We start from the raw sequence: 17,396 nt of genomic DNA on the forward strand, positions 1-17,396 counted from the left end.
GCCAGATGTCAACGTCAAGCACTTTGACATGTTTGGCTATCTTGCAAACTATAAAATATATTCATTCTCATCGTGGGTCAAAACTAATTCCATACAGATTGCAAAACCTTTTTGTAGTTTTATAGAGAGCTATTTTTGCCCAAGGGCATTTGAACACTTTACAACAGAACTAGAAAACGTCACGCCTTTTTGTTGGTTGAGGCTGTTAGATGAGGTGATTTTCCCCAAATCACTGGAGGTTGAGCTTAGGGTGATAATCGAATCTGGGTGCCCAGTTCCAAAGCCGGCGGCTGCACTCACTGGGCCGCACCCCCTCCCTCAACTTAACTAAAGATGTAAAATATGACAATTAGATAGTTGTAATAAAAAAAAACAAGAATGCATTAGAAAATGCTTTCTTGTTTTTTTAATACACAACTATCTAATTGCCGTATGTTAATAGCATTAAACATTGTTTTCGTTTCACTATCATTCTTTTTTTTTGCTCGGATCATTATTTGTTGATGAGTTGGTACTCGAGGGGAAAAGTTCCAGACTATGAGTCGACTTGAGGTTTTAAATCAGTGCGTTGTGAGCCTATGGAGTGACATGGCATAGTTAAACACTATTGTTTCACAAAAATGCCTGAAGGTTTCTTTTCATAATTTGGACCAGTTTTTGTCAAAAGCTGATGAGACAGAACATGAAAAAAGTTAGAGGGAACCCTTTACCTAGACATTTAGAGAGAGAGAAGAGAAAGTGGAGATCATGACCTCTGCAGACAGTGTGTGATTGACACCAGCTCATGAGCGAAGAAAATGGTCAATTCAGTGCTTAATGTGTAAAAGAATAAGTGCCAGGGCACTCCTTACTGGCCATTGTTGTGATTTTGTTAGTATATACGCTCAGTCTAATTACACATCTAGCCCTGACCCTTGCCCTAATAGTTACATCACAACTTACCTAACTATATGGGGTACAGATAATTTAAAGGCAGAAGGTATTATGATTCTCCAGTATTAGGGGTGTCTTTCATAGATTCACATGCCTGAATCATTCCCCGTCGTCGGAGTAGGAGTCCCACGGTATATAAAAAAGCAATAATATGCCATAAAATATATAGCAAATATCAGAAATACCAAACCAGGAAGTAAGTAGCACCAGCTACAGTAGAAAAAACTTCCCCACTCGTGACTATCTTAGTCATTATGTGTTAGTCCAAACTGCAGCCAATCAGGCGACAGCACCCACCAGAATGTTCTCCCCAGAGGCTCAGGCTCTCAGATTTTCTACCGCACGTCGTGTGAAGGGAGTCTCCCTGAGCTCTGCTCAGTTTTTCTTCAAAACTAGTAGTTTCTTTAAGACTTTCAAATGTCTACTTCAAAATCACTGTTCAGGTCCTGTGATTCTTGTGGAAAACTTAGGTTATTCAAAGAAGATCCCCACAAGAAATGTTTATATTGCCTTTATCCTGACCATAAGGCAAAGGAGTGCAAGATCTGCCGGACCTTCCCCCTAAGACCATCAGGGACAGAGAAGGACGACTGCTGTTGTGGCTTAACAGACTAAAAGACAAGGACGACCCTTTGTCTGAGGTAGGAAGCATTGCCTCTACTTCTTCTCGTATTTCCAGTAAGAGGAAGGCTGAAACTGAAGTTTCATCTCCCAGGGCGAAAGTGGCAAAAGAGGCCCAACCTTCTCTGGATTCTTCTGGACCTACTGTTTCTAAGAAGCTTCTTCCACCTGTTAGGATGGATAGTGCGTCCGCTAAGAAGTCTGGGAAATCTACAGTTCCCAAGAAATCTTCACAGTCTATGCCTCCTCAGTTGCCACCTTTGACAATGTCAACGTCAAAAAAGGAGTGTGTTTCCTCTCATGTGGCTACGTCTACCACCTGCACTATGACTTTCTCATCTCCTCAACCAGCTCTAGTGATGTCTTCAGCTTCTTCTCCTACGCTGGTTCATGTTCAGATAAGGCCTATCTCGTCGTCGAAGATAGTCCCGTCGACGACGGCTAAGGTACCGTCGACGAGTTCCTCATCTAATATCCTAGTGTCGATGGGCGGTTCCCCGTCAACGATGAAGATGGTGCCGTCGACGATGCTCTCGTCGACGAAGCTCTCGTCGACGGCGGTACCGTCGACGACGAAATCCTTGTCGACGGCTAAATCCACGTCGACGAAGCTACCGTCGACGACCCCGTCGACGAAGTTACCGTCGAAGACCCCGTCGACGAAGTTACCGTCGACGACCCCGTCGACGAAATTATCGTCGACGACCTCGTCGATGAAGATATCATCCAGACAGTCGTCGACGACGAAGATAGATCAACCGTCGACGATGGTTCTGTCGACGAAGAAAAAGAATCAGCATCAAGAGACAGATTCGTCGATGACGGAGGTGCATCCGTCGATGCCACCATTGTCAAGCTGCACTGCTTTACAAGTCTGGTCAGCACAGCCATCTGGAATACCGTTGCCCTCACCTGCAACTACAGCTACGCTGTTAAAGAAACGGGCTGCTAATGAGGTCATCCCTTCTACGCTCGTAGTGCCAGAGAAACTTTTGGATTCTGATGAAGAGGGTTCTTATGAGGATGAGAATTTTGGAGTGGCCAGAAGTCCGTCTGACCTCCGGATTAAGATTCAGGACGGTGATACGGAAGAAGATATACAAGAAACAGAGCCTTTGTCACAGGAGAAAAGGCCTGCTTCCGGCATGCCAATGCCTGAGGAATTATTTCGCAATTTGCAATTCATGCTCAGCGACTACTATAGGCGTTTTCCGCCTTCAGAGTCAGGTGATTCTCGGATATCTACGCCAAGGCCTCAAACAGCGACGCCGCTTTCAAATCAGACACAGCCAGTTGGATCTGAGCCACTGGAACAAGGACGTACAGCATTGCCTGTGTCTGAAGTCATAGCTCCTCAAACAGGGGATGATGAGTACTCTGATAATGAGGAGCAGGAGGAAGGAGAATTGGATAATAAGTCGGAATCGTCGGAGTATGAGGATTACAATGCAAACACACCCTCTCCGGCAGAACCTACAACATCTGAGTCACCTCCTGTGGACATTGCCTCATTCCACAAGATCATGGATAGGGCAACAAAGAGGTTCTTGATACCTATGGAGTCGAAACAAGATGAATGCTTCTTATATGACTTCAAGTCTTCGCAACAGAAACAGAGTTGGACCATTCCAATCATTGAGTTCATATGGAAGGAAGGACTGAAGATCATGTCCAAACCTAACTCTTTACCAGCAGTGCTCCCGAGAGTGGATAAAAAAATATAGGGCGCCTAATTCAGCTCCAGCATGCCTCATTGGGCAAGCGAAAGCAGACTCTGTGGTAGCACAGGCAGCGCAAAAGAGATCTTCTAATCCATCAGCTCAGGTTTCTGTTCCGCCAGACAAAGACGGGAAACGTCTTGATTCAATCGGGAAAAAGGTTTCTACAATTGCAGCTACGACTATTAAAGTCGCAAACTCTCTGGCCATATTAGGGAGATACGAGAGGCAGATGTGGTCGGACATCTTGCCGTATGTGGACAAACTTCCTGAGCCAGATCGAGTGGAAGCAAAGAAAATCCTTCAAGGAGAGTGCGTCTCATCTGAGATGATTGATGCTGCAGTGGACGTTGCTGCCACAGGTTTTCGCCAGCTAGCAGGTGCAGCTGTTCTCAGGAGACAAGGATGGTTGAGGGCAACATCTTTTAGACGGGAGGTCCAAACAAGGATTATAGATATGGCTTATGATGGAGAGCATTTATTTGGAAAACATGTAGACGATCCGCTGGAAGCCATCAAGAAGGATACGGATACAGCACGTTCGCTGGGCACACTACAATACAGGAAGTCTTCCTTTCGTGGAACAAGAGGAAGAGGGAATTTCTCTAATAGAGGGAACTATAACCAACAGCGCTCCTATACTTCCACCCAGGGAAACCAAAGATACCAGCCATATCGTCAACAGACTTACGGACAAAGAAGGGGAAATTTTTCTCAGTCTAGAGGAAAATCCAATTATCGTGGAAGAGACAGTAAAAAGTGAGAGACGCATCCTGCCGCCACTTTGCCCCAACCCAAACCAAATTGGAGGAAAAATATCCCCAAATTACTTAAATTGGTCCAAGATTACCACGGACAAATGGGTTTTAGATGTGGTGGCCAGAGGTCACATTTTGGAATTCGTAAAAACTCCTCCAAATTTTCCCCCAAGAGGACCTCCTCCAACACATCTCAATGAGCTGTTTGCCCAGATCAATATTAGGATTCGAAAAGGAGCAATATAGAGGGTTCCTCATCATCAAAAAGGGAAAGGTTTTTACTCAAGATTTTTCCTTATTCGCAAGAAGTCGGGGGAATGGCGACCCATCCTCGACCTGCGTGCCCTCAACAAATTTCTCAAGAAACTGTCATTCAGGATGTTAACACTGCAAGAAATCCTCCATTTTCTTTCGGCGGGAGAGTTTATGGTAACACTCCACCTTCAAGATGCATACTTCCATGTTCCAATTTTTCCCAGGCACCGGAAGTTTCTAAGGTTCAGAGTGGCTGGCAGGGACTTCCAGTTCAGGGTTCTTCCTTTTGGACTACGCTCAGCCCCCAGAGTGTTCACAAAGATGCTGGCCCCGGTGGCAGCCCACCTTTGATTGCAGTCAATACAGATATATCCGTATCTAGACGCTTGCCTTATCAAGGCCAGTTCTTTCAACATGGCAAAAAATCACATTCAAAAGACTCTGTCACTGATGCAAGACCTGGGTTTCACAGTGAACTTCCAGAAATCACGCCTAACGCCAGCAAGGAGAAAGACTTTCTTGGGAGCGACATTAGACACCAAGCTCGCCCAAGTATTTATCTCAAAGGAGAGACAGGAAAAGATACAATGGCTGGCTGCTGCACTGTTGTTAAAAAGCTGCGTTTCAGTGCGCATGTTCAAGTCCTTCATGGCGATGATTTCTTTCTGTATTCTTCTCACCCCCAATTGTCGTCTTCGGATGAGGCCCTTGCAGGAGGAGCTCAGTCACCAGTGGATTCAGGTGTCAGGGTCCTTCGAGGATATCATAAACATAACACCACGAATGCGAGAAGCGATTCAATGGTGGAGCCAAGGTTGCAACATACAAGTGGGATGCTCTTTCCTCACGGAAGTGCCCAGGTTCATAGTAACAACAGACGCGTCAATGACGGGATGGGGTGCACACCTCCAGGGCATGACGGTCAGCGGCAAATGGGACAAAATCCAAATGAAATGGCACATAAACAGGCTCGGATTGCACGCCATCTTTCTAGCCCTGAAATCCTTTCAGGCGACCCTAGAAGGTGCCACAGTCTTGATCCGGACAGACAACACCACCTGCATGCATTATCTAAACAAGCAGGGGGGCACGAGATCAGCCCGGCTGTCGCACCAGGCACAAGAGATTTGGAATTGGGCCTTGACTCACAATATCCATCTGTCAGCTGTCCATGTCCCGGGAGTCGCGAATGTGTTAGCGGACTCTCTCAGCAGATCCGCAGGTTGCACCCACGAGTGGGAACTACATCATCCATCTCTAGACCGCATCTTTCAGACATGGGGGCATCCGGATCTGGACTTGTTTGCGACGCATCAGAACCGGAAATGCCCATACTTTGCAAGCTGGGTTCCCCACAAGGACTCATGCGGGAATGCCCTTTCGATGAGTTGGTATCAAATATTCGCTTACGCTTTTCCACCGATACCACTGATCCCGAAAGTCCTCAAGAAGATGAAGAAGCAACCATGCCGGTTGATCCTGATTGCTCCACGATGGCCCAGACAATACTGGTTCACCGAGCTGCTCCTTCTCTCGGAATGCAATCCAATCCAACTTCCTCGCATTCCGAATCTTCTCTCTACCCACAAGGGCAAGGTGTATCATCCGGACCCGAACTCGCTGAAATTGTCGGCTTGGCTCCTCAGCACATGGAATTTGCACACTTAAACATTCCGCAGGATTGCCAGGAGGTGCTGGCGAAGGCCAGAGCTCCATCTACGATCAAAACCTACAGACTTAAGTGGAGGCGTTTCTGTGCATGGTGCCAGTCTAATGGTCTTCATCCCATTCAGGCCAAGCCAGAGCAAATTCTACCCTTCTTTTTGCACTTGGCCAGATTGGGTTCGGCACATTCTACTCTTAAGGTCTTCCTGGCTGCCATTTCTAGATATCGTCAAGATGGATCAAATTCTTTGTATTCTGTACGGATTATACAACAATTTTTCAAAGGATTGTTTCGTATGTTTCCGCCGGTGAGGAAACCTCCTCCTACATGGCATCTGAATGTCGTACTAACTCAGCTCATGCGTCACCCTTTCGAGCCGATCCATAAGGTGGACCTGAAATTTGTGACATGGAAAGTGTCGCTGTTACTAGCTTTAACATCTGCTAGAAGGGTTAGCGATATTCAGGCTTTCACATCTAGATCGCCTTTCATCCAATTTACCACTGACTCGGTAGTACTACGTACTAATCCAACGTACATGCCAAAAGTGCCTTTGGATTTTCATTTAAATGAGCCGGTTGTCCTCAAGACTTTCTTTCCAGCCCCGCAGTCTCCAGCTGAACGAGCACTGCATTCGCTGGATATTAGGAGATGCCTCAAATTTTACCTATCAAGAACATCTACCATCCGCAAGACGGACCAGCTGTTCGTGGCTTATGGACGGCAGCGCCAGGGCTGTGCAGTTTCAAAACAGACCATTGCTAGATGGGTCTCCTCTGCAATTGGACTTTGCCATCAACAAGCCGGTAGGCCCTTACAGGCCTTGCCAAGAGCACATTCTACAAGGGCGGTTAGCTCTTCCACTGCCCTTTTTGCTGGTGTGCCGCTTCGACAGATCTGCAGAGCTGCTACCTGGTCTAGCAGGCACACTTTTACTAGACATTACTGTCTAGATTCAGCAGACGATGCAGATGCTTCTGTTGGAAGAGCAGTGCTGCGTAATCTTTTCAAATACGGTGAGCCTCTGTTTCCACCTCCTCTTTTATGCTCTTTAGACGTTTTGTCAGATGTTGATGATTTTTGTTTTACATGTATACTGTGTATATATATATATATATATATATATATATATATATATATATATATATATATATATATATATATATATATATATGCCACTCTGACGTCTACAAGCATTATGTTGGGACTATTGCTTACTATTCTGATTCAGGCATGTGAATCTATGAAAGACACCCCTAATACTGGAGAAGAACAATAGTTACTTACCTGTAAACAGGTGGTTCTCCAGTATTGGTGTCTTTCATAGATTCACATGCAACCCGCCCACCTCCCCCCAGAGACCCACTCGGACATTATGGGGTTTCACTCCTGTGCGAGAAAATCTGAGAGCTTGAGCCTCTGGGGAGAACATTCTGGTGGGTGCTGTCGCCTGATTGGCTGCAGTTTGGACTAACACATAATGACTAAGATAGTCACGAGTGGGGAAGTTTTTTCTACTGTAGCTGGTGCTACTTACTTCCTGGTTTGGTATTTCTGATATTTGCTATATATTTTATGGCATATTTTTGCTTTTTTATATACCGTGGGACTCCTACTCCGACGACGGGGAATGATTCAGGCATGTGAATCTATGAAAGACACCAATACTGGAGAACCACCTGTTTACAGGTAAGTAACTATTGTTCTTCCCCACGCCATTGTGATGCAATTACAGTGATATCACTGTAGCACAGTATTTTGTATGCAATATTAGAACATTGGAATGTTGGAAGCTCCACTGAAAACAATGGAGTGCTCCGGGCTTGTAATGGCTGGTATAAGCCCGGAGCTCCAACATTCCGATGCTTCTTTGTTCACAGCTGTGGCTGTGAACAAAGGCTTCAGGGAACCTGAGGGAATTTCAATCCCCTCGCGCTCCCTAAAGCCTTTGTTTAATTTGTTAGAGCATTCTGACCTCTAGTATTGATTGATTGATTTATTTATTTGTTGATTAATTAAAACCATTACAACAAAGAACAAAATTAAATACAAAGACAACACATTATCAGATTAAATATTCCAGGATACAATGCATAATATTGACCACAATCAATTAACTTTTTCCAGATCGAGATAATTTAAAATTATTATTTCATTTTTAAAACAGACTATAGGGCTTGGTATTTTTCAGGGATAAAGTGCACGTGTATTGTTCAATAAAAATAATTATCATAATAAACAGAACATTATCTAAAAAGTAGTACTCTAAAAGCAAACTATTAATACATTAAAAAGAGCCATAGAAATAATTCATCATAACCTAAAAAACAACAGCATTCTCATTTCACAGCCATAATAAATTTAACATATACTTTGGGTGTCAACCTTACATAATTTCATTTCCACTGTAAGCATAAATTTTACAAATTGGTGTATTATATGGACGTTGACACCACTTAAGCAAAATATATATATATATATATTTTTTTTTTTGGAAGACCTTTATTTGCATCATTAGGATAAACATGTGAGGGCCTACAACCAATCCGGCCGGCCACAAGTCAAAGACGATCAAGAATCAAAATAAGCGACACAAGGCCAGTTGGCAGGCAAGCAAACATAATTAAACAATGCTAGAAATGTGATAAGCGGCAATAACGGCCCAATATCAGGATCAATGAGGTCTATTTTATGATAAGGGGACAAGGCTCATGGCTGACTCACAAATACGGGATAACCCAGAAACAGGAATACACCCATGCCAAAACGAGAGGAGGGGGGGGGAGGGGTGGGGGGGGAGGAGGATGTAAGGGCACGAGTCGACCGTAGCACAAAACAAACGCAAAATATAGTGGAGAAGCATACAAGTGCTACCAAGATCTCATGTCCCCCACCCAATAACACGCTAACAGAGGCAAGGGGAGCGGATAAACTGTACGAACCGAACCCACTTCTCTCAATACGAGCCTGGGAAAAAGGGGGAGGGGGGAGAAAGGGGGGGGGGATAGGGGAAAGGGGAAGGGAAGGGGGGAAAAAAATAGGGGGGAAACAAAGGGGAGGAAACCAAAAAGGGACAGAAAAGGGGGGAAAGGAAGGAGAAAGAGCAAAATAAAAGAAATATAAAAGGAGAGACACAATCGTGCAAGATGGGCGCCACCCCGGGCCAGGCAACCCGCGGCTAATAGTACAGAAGAAAGTGGAGAGCTGGCGAAAAGAAGGGTATGGCAGTCGCGACGAAGCATCGAAACCGATAAAAGTGGCATAGCAACAGACCCCAACCCACTCATGCCTGAGAAGCGAGGACAGAAGCGGCACCGCTATAAAGGGATAGAAAAGGGCCATAGAACCAAAAGAAAACATCTGAAAGACCCCGCCCACCCGTCCCACCCCGCACCCCTGCAGAAGGCTACGGCCTACCCTCCAAACAGCGTGCCTGTCGCCCTAATCCGAAACCCGAAATATAGTGAAAAAAGAAAGTAGAGGAAGAAGACAAAAAGAGGAGAGGAAATACGAAACAAAAATAAAATGTGAGGGAGGAGCCAGAGGATATGAGCAAACACATTCGGCTACGACCCTCCCGACCAACGAATGAATAAGTATCAAGTCAATACTACACCTTCACATACAGCAAAAACCACAGGGAGGGGGAGGAGGAAGAGATTGTAACGTTCCACCGTGTCGGGAGTACAAACATCAGTGCAACGGGTAGGTGAACCAGCAAACTATCATGTCGTGCAACTCACCCCCAACCCTTCCTAACCACGAAACCAACCCAATAAAGGATAATGTGGAGCGGACCACCCAGCACAAAATAATCGTAATATTGTCCAGAGTCACGGCAGTGATATAAATCAGGGAGAGCCTTCGTACGGAGGGAATACAAAAAGTCAATAAAGCAAGTCAATTGAAGCAGCAACGACAGGGCAAGCAAAGGCAAGCCGGAGTCCAGGTGCGCAATTCGACAATACAAAGGTACCCCTCCAGGACAAAAGTTCGAATCCAACGAAGCGGGAGCAAACAGCGGCCCACCATAAGTCCCAGGTACCCGGGAAGGAGCAGATCTCCGCGTCGTGTGGAAGTCCTCGAAATCCAGGCGGTGAGGAAGCAGAGGGTCAAAAGTCACCGGCCCATCAAGCGGCCGAAGAACAACAACAGAAACTCCTGGCGCAGCCGAAGGGGGCGAAGCAATGGCGGCATCAGGACGATAGGGGTGCATGAAAGAGCGGCGGCCCAAAATGGCGGCGAGCCGCATGGGGTCGGTAGAGGCACCGGGGGCCAGGACAGCGTACAATGACATCAAGGCGTCCAGGACATCTCCGGGCGTGGGCGCTCGAGTACACACCCAGGCCTCCGCACAATCCGGCCGGTAAGGAGCGTCGGTGCAGAGCGGAGCACCCCCCGCGTTGTCGGTAGCCATCTTGTGAGTTTCGCCGCCCCACACTCCACCGTGGGCCCCCAAACAGTTCCCAAATGTAGGACTTTACAGACCTCCGGAGGCTCCCAACAACGGCCTCACCGGCACAGGATGAATGGCGAGCGCCCGATGGGGGGGGGGGGTCCCCTCCGAACAGTGGCAGGCCCCACAGGCGAGAGCCAGGCGCGGGGTTCAGGGCCGCCGGACAGGACAAAGGCGAAGGGACCCCTTCACACGGTCAGCCCCCAACACATCTCGTCCCCCTCCAGCCGCACGGCCCAGTCATCGGGGCCGGTTCAGGATCTCCGGGGCACACGCACAACGGTTCCCACCAGTGGCTCACTCTCGCGGCCGGGGCCGGCAATCTCTTCTCCGCCGGTCGGGTCCCGCAGGGGAGGTCCCGGTCTCGAGTGCCCGGAGGCCCCAATCTCACCGAGGGCACAGCTGCGGACCCACAGCACACAGGAACCTCCGGACCAGACGGTGAGTAAGAGTGGGTCTTTAAATTTCAAATTCTGTATTGAAGTATCGTCGCAGTGCAGGATATATTGCAGGATAGTCGAGGTTAGCCGGAGGGCCGACGGAGCCGAGCTAAAAGGCGGCCATTACGTCCTCGAGCTAGGCTCCTCCCCACTTAAGCAAAATATTAATGCCGATCTACATGTCCTAATTCCCATTTCTATAAAAATAGGTTTTTAAATTGTTTTCCGTTCCTTCATCATTTTTGGGCATAGTGTTACCATATGCAGCAAGGTTTCATCATATTGCCCACATAGCCGACAAATATTTGATTCCCATTTGGACTTCCATTTGGGGGTTCCATCTTTGGTTGGATAAATTCCAAACCTTAATAACATGAATTTGTTCTTAATTAAGGGTTTTTGATGAAAAAGTAAATAGGGTTGGACCATCATTTTGTCGAACCCATTGGCAATGGTCCAAAAGTTTTTTTTTTCCCCAACTCATATTTATCCAACACTTCTGACAGCAAGGCAACGGTTGAATTAATACATTTTTTATAAACCATTTTACTCCTTGTTTCGTCTTCCAATTTGGGACATTTGAATTTTAGGAGACACTCGGCTAAATAATCCTGCCAACTTCTAGAATATTCGCTTGTTGAGATCTCGATCCAACACATATTGGCCAACGTGCCCTCCTCGGCACGAGATAATGCCAATAGAGTTTTAACAAATGCAGCTTTACGTACCAGGAGCTGTTGCCGTAAACCAAATTCCAATCTTAAATTGGCACGTGAAATCTGCCTGGGAATCCTAAATACTGATTTATATGTCCTTGCAACTATGTCCTCCAATACTTTCACGTCTCTACCCTTAAAAATAATGGATCCATAGTCCAGGGAGGGGATAAGTTTTACTTTCATGACTTTTAGTAGGTGGTCATAATTGGGGCATACTAATTTATCTCTTAATTTATGAAATGCGAAAGCAAGTGAGGTACCTTTAGCCTCTAAGTTGTTATAATGCTGTCTAAATGAAAGTCGATCATCAAATGTTATTCTCAAATATTTATAGGTTTTTACACAATCCACAGACAAACCATTAATATTCAATTCCTTTACTCCAAGTTTGCCTTTCCCTATTAACATTATTTTTGTTTTTTTAATATTAATTGTTAAGCCATGTTGGGTTACATATATATTAAAAGAATGTATTAATCTTTTTAGTCCTATCATAGTTTGGCTAAGTAAAATAGTATCATCCGCATACTGTAAGTATTTGATTTCTTTACCCATTACAGAAGGGGAATGTGAATTTACATCATTAAAATGGCTTGGGAGATCAGACATAAATAAATTAAAAAGACAAGGAGCAAACACACAACCTTGTTTTAAGCCTAGATTTGTTTTAAGGCGGCGGGTAGTATGTCTACCATCGCCTATTTTGACCTGAACCCAAGTATTTGAATACAGTAATTTAATCATTTTTATTAGGGTTTCTGATATACCCCAATTCATTAGCTTTTTCCAAAGAATATTTCTGGGTACAGAATCAAATGCAGCTTTTAAATCAATAAAACAGATGTACAATTTTTGTTTCCTATATATGGCTCTTTCTCCTAATAAAGACAATAAAATCAGATTGGTAAGAGTCGATTCTCCCTTCCTAAATCCTGTTTGAAAGATTGGGATCAAGTCTTCTCTTTCCGCCCAAGACTCTAACTCCTCTAACAGACAACTTGCGAATACTTTAGCATCTACGTCTGTTAGGGTAATTAATCGATAATTTGCAGGGTTCTCCTGGGGCCCACTTTTGTAGATCGGCTGTATAATACTTCCCCTCCATGAATCCGGGATACAGCCAGTTTTAAGAATTTCATTAAAAAGGGCCGTTAATATCTCTGGCCAATACTCAATTTTAGCTTTAAAAATAGCGTTCGGCATTCCATTAGGACCAGGTGCTCCATTTGATCTAATTTTAAATAAAACTTTTTTAACTTTGTCTACCGACCATAACTTAGTAGTCCTAGAGCCTGATGTATCCCTTGAGCCTGATGTATTCCTTGTGCCGGGAGGGACGCACTCTACACCTGGCTCCAATTCACACTTGGTGTCAGAACATTCAAGCTCCTTTATCATGTGGCTTTGGGAAGTTAATTTATTATTAAAAAAATGTATCCAACTTAATTCATCTATATTAGCGCTTGTATTTCTAAAATTACCATTTTCTAAGTTATTAATTATACTCCAAAACATTCTTAAATTCTTAGACTTACATGCGAAATGGAGTTTGGCCCAGGTCGCTTCATAATACAATTGTTTAGCCCTCCAGATTTCATTCTTATAACTCCTCTTTAGATTTCTAATTTTAAGCGACGTTAAAAAGTAGGAAGATCCCTTTGCTTTTTTGTACACTAATCTTATTGATTTGTTAAGAGACCGTTTCAAATACAGTAAGTGGTGGGAGAACCAACCTGGGTTCCTAGGATTCAGAATTACAGCCCCTGATGGTTCCCTATTGGGAAATGTATTCAATAGGGAGCCACATGAGGTGGGCCATAGGGCAATCATTGGAGTTCCGTCAGAGTATTTGACCTGCGCATCAAGGATTAGAAGAGAGAGAAAGTCAATAATATCTTTCTCTGTTTTCTCATTCCAAATTAACCTTTTTAAATTAAAACCGACCGGGCCCTTTCCCAATATTTTAGTCTCTGGTAAATACTCGAAGAATAAATTGATCGCAATAACTTGCGGATTGTGGTCGCTCTCCATCCTTGGCACAATCTCATAACTTTGAACTTGTTCTGAGAGTTTATCTGACAATATCGTATAGTCGATTATAGAAAGACAGTCAGCTTTATTAAATGTTGGAAGGTGTTCTCTATCATATAACATCGTTAGATTGTATTTAATAAATTCACAATTAGACCATTGGGATAAAAGACCTGAATGGGTTGCCTGCTTTTTATACGATAAAAGATGAGTGTTAAAATCTCCCGAAATAATTATCTGAGCATCGCTATTATCATAATATAGTACTTTCACCATTTCCCATAACTGGGTAAGTTGGAGTGATCGCACCTTTTTTTTCGAGCTTAAATAAACATTTAAAATGATCAACGATTGACTGGCTATTAATTTAACACATTGAATCCATTTAACTTGGAGGTCTATTTCATAATGTTCAACATTAAGACGTAATGAAACATAAATTGATAGTCCCCCACTAGGTCGACCATATGCAGCTTCCCTGCATGCTGCATTCAAATATTCGTAATAGCCGATCAGCGGGGTGCTGATCAAATTCCACGTTTCTTGCAAAAGTAACAAATCAAACAATTTTAAAAAACCTACAACATTTACATCTTCTAAAAGTGTGTTAAAACCATTAGTATTCCAAGAGCAAATTCTAACTGCTGTCGGTGCATTGGACGAAGTACCCCAGCATCAGTTCATATTTGCTGTCTTTTTTCCAGATAGCGTTGCCGGGAGCCAACTCCAATCATCCGCTGCCGCATGAATCTCTTTTTGCTCCTCACACACTCGAGACCCTGGCTGACAGCTTTTGATTTTAATGCCACCTAGCCTATTTACAGCTAAAGATGGACCTGAAGCGCCTTTCAATACTCTAAATTGATTAGCATCGGTTTGTTTTGGAGTCTCCTTCTTCACTATGGGTATTAGTGGGGTCGGATATTGCAGACCGTGAAGTCTCCATACTTTAATTCCCCAACTTTCAAATTTGTTAGAGTTTGCTAATATTTTCTTTACAATATCATCCTTTAACCACGTCGTGATTGTTATCTCCCTATTATCACCCTCTAATTTAAACTCTACAGAGTCCAGGTCCTCAGTTACAACATCTTTAAGATCAGGGGTTGCTTTTAGTAATTTCAAAATGTTCCCTCTGTTCAAAATGTCATGTGAACCGCGGGACGAGTATTGGGGACAGAAAGCCACTTGTCGATTTTCAACCTGCAGTTTGGGGGATTCAATATTACTCCTAGGCCCTTCACCGGATCGATCAGTATTATTCCTAAGCCCTGAATACGATCGATCCATATTCCCGGCAGACACCGACACAGAGTTATCTTGCAGTTTGGGGGATTCAATATTACTCCTACGCCCTGGAACAGATCGACCAGTATTACTCCTAGGCCCTAAATCAGATCGATCCATATTCCCAGCAGTCACCAGCGTGGGGTTATCCGGGCGATTAAAACGATCAGGTTGCTCTGATTTAGGTTGAGCCAGAATACTGGAATCCTTAACCTGTTCATTCTTGTTAGGATGGAAAGGGGAGGGATTTACAAATTATCCATGAGACAGCTTCTGGTCTTGTACACAGAGCTGTACTCCCTGACTAATTTGATCCTTATGTGTAAGGGAAGGGTTTACAATTGTATCACTGGACATATATTGCTCTCCTTTTGAGACCACTCCATCATTTCTAGACCAGACGGACCCTATTTCTTTTACATCGGTGTGTTTATTATTCTTAGACCCTATTAATTCTTGAGCTGGGATAATCTCATTCTGGGAAAAGTTTTCGATAAACTGATAAGAGTTTAGATCTTGTATTGGCTTTTCTTGCTCTACCCTGTTTTCTCGAATTGGCAGAATCTGGTTTATTGGCCCCACATTAAGAATAGGCTCTTCCTTTGGCCCTTCACTTCCGGCTTTACCGCATGACATAACCTTTTTATTAACTTGAGGTGCAATCGAAGGTCTAAAAATTGTAGCACAATGTTCTAATAGCCTTTTAGCCCTTCGTAGCTGGGCTACACCGGGTATTAAAGTTCTGCTGCCTTGTTAAAGTCCCTCACCTTCGGCTCGGGCCTTTAACGCTGCAGCGGGCCTTTAATAGCCGGTATAGCCCCCTACTGCGGGCTATAAGGCTATAGTATAATGGAAGATTACATAACTGTAGACAATAGAGTGGTAAAATAAGTAGCTCCTACTAAAAATAATTTAATTATGTGTGATGTATTAGATGAAAAGGTAAATGCTAAATAATTCTATGGTATCTGTTATACTGTCATACAACCAGGATTATGAGAATTAATCGAGGCAGGAGGACAAGGCCCGAAAACTAACGAGGAGTGAAGCTGGCACATGATGGATGCAACCACAGAGTGAATCTGGGTGGCTGTACCAACTCAAGTCATGATCCACACGAGGCGCCCGATTCACAAAGGAACTTACGTTTAGTAAAGTTACGAGTGCGTAGTTTCTGCACTCGTGGTGGAATTTCCGCACTGTTATGTTATGTTGTGTGGATTTCTAAAGCACAGCTAATTGCCCGTGAGGGTATCCAGGTGCTGACTAGGGCAAGGACCCGAGAAAGGTAGATGAATTGAATTATGACCTGTTTTTTCTTGAAGAGACAGGTTGTGAGCTTCTTTCATAAGTCCATGAGGGAGGGGGCAGTTCTGAGGTGTATCAGGAGGTCGTTCCAGGCTTTCGCAGTGCGGAGAAGAATTGTCCCAGTAGGGGTGCATGTGGTAACCCGGAGGCTGACCAGATGTGTCTGGTCGGTTGGTAGAAGTTAAGGCGTTGGTTGAGGTATGCTGGTCTGATTTTGTTGAGGGCTTTGTAGGCGTACATGAGCAGCTTGAATCTGCATCTTTGCTGGACGGGGAGCCAGCGGAGTGCGTTGAGGTGCAGTGAGATGTGGGCGTTGTGGATTATCCAGTATTGGGGTATCTTTCATAGATTCACATGCCTGAATCATTCCCCGTCGACAAGGCGGGAGTCCCACGGTAAATAAAAAAGCAGTGCAAAAGCACTTTGTAGTAGTAGTAGGCCCTAGGAATAGGCCTGAGGCCTAAATTATAGTAGCCTATCTACCTCATTATGTAAAAAAGACCAACGTCTTTGCTCCAACCAATCAGCTCACAGCACCCTCCAGAACCCTCTCTGCAGAGCCAGCTCTCCTCAGATTTTCACCGCACGTCGTGGGTGAAGGGAGTCTCCCTGAGCTCTGCTCAGTTTTTTCTTCAGTTTTACTTCTTTTTGGATTACAAGCTCATACTTCATTTCTCTGACCCAATTAAGGCGGTAATATGGCAGAATGGCAGTAAATAAGGTAATAGACTATGATTTATGTCTAACCTTTTCCTCAATAACTCTCACGTTCTGAGAGATGAGGCCGCTTTGGGTCAGAGACTTTTACCGGCCACTTCTGAGGAGGATGAGGAGAGGTAGAAGGGAGAAGTCGCGCCAGGAGCCTACTGAGGGCGCGCATAAAAACCTGCCACTTCTGAGGAGGATGAGGTGAGGTCGAAGGGAGAAGTCGCGCTACTGAGGGCGCGCATAAGAGCCATAAGATTCTCTTTGAGCCTTTATAGGCATTTCTCACAGAGGATACAACTCCCTTTTTTCATCCCTGACGCTACATCAGGGAAGCTCTCTTGCCGGACATTAGGAGTATATACCAAATATCTCCATGTCTAATATTACTGCCTCACCAAAATGATCCTCATCTACGATGATCGTCGACGACGGCCTCCTCCTCGATGGTCGTCGACGATGGCCTCTTCTACGAGGGTTGTTGACGACCGCCTCATCT

General features: G+C 44.5%; 1 protein-coding gene across 1 annotated transcript in view; it reads right to left on the bottom strand.

The window, feature by feature from the left end:
• Nucleotides 1-17,396, bottom strand: part of LOC144768019 (alpha-2-macroglobulin-like protein 1) — a 325,643-nt gene that overhangs the window by 272,614 nt on the left and 35,633 nt on the right. The window lies entirely within an intron of this gene.

Source organism: Lissotriton helveticus, chromosome 7, assembly GCF_964261635.1.
Source record: "Lissotriton helveticus chromosome 7, aLisHel1.1, whole genome shotgun sequence".
In the NCBI taxonomy this organism is placed as follows: domain Eukaryota; kingdom Metazoa; phylum Chordata; class Amphibia; order Caudata; family Salamandridae; genus Lissotriton; species Lissotriton helveticus.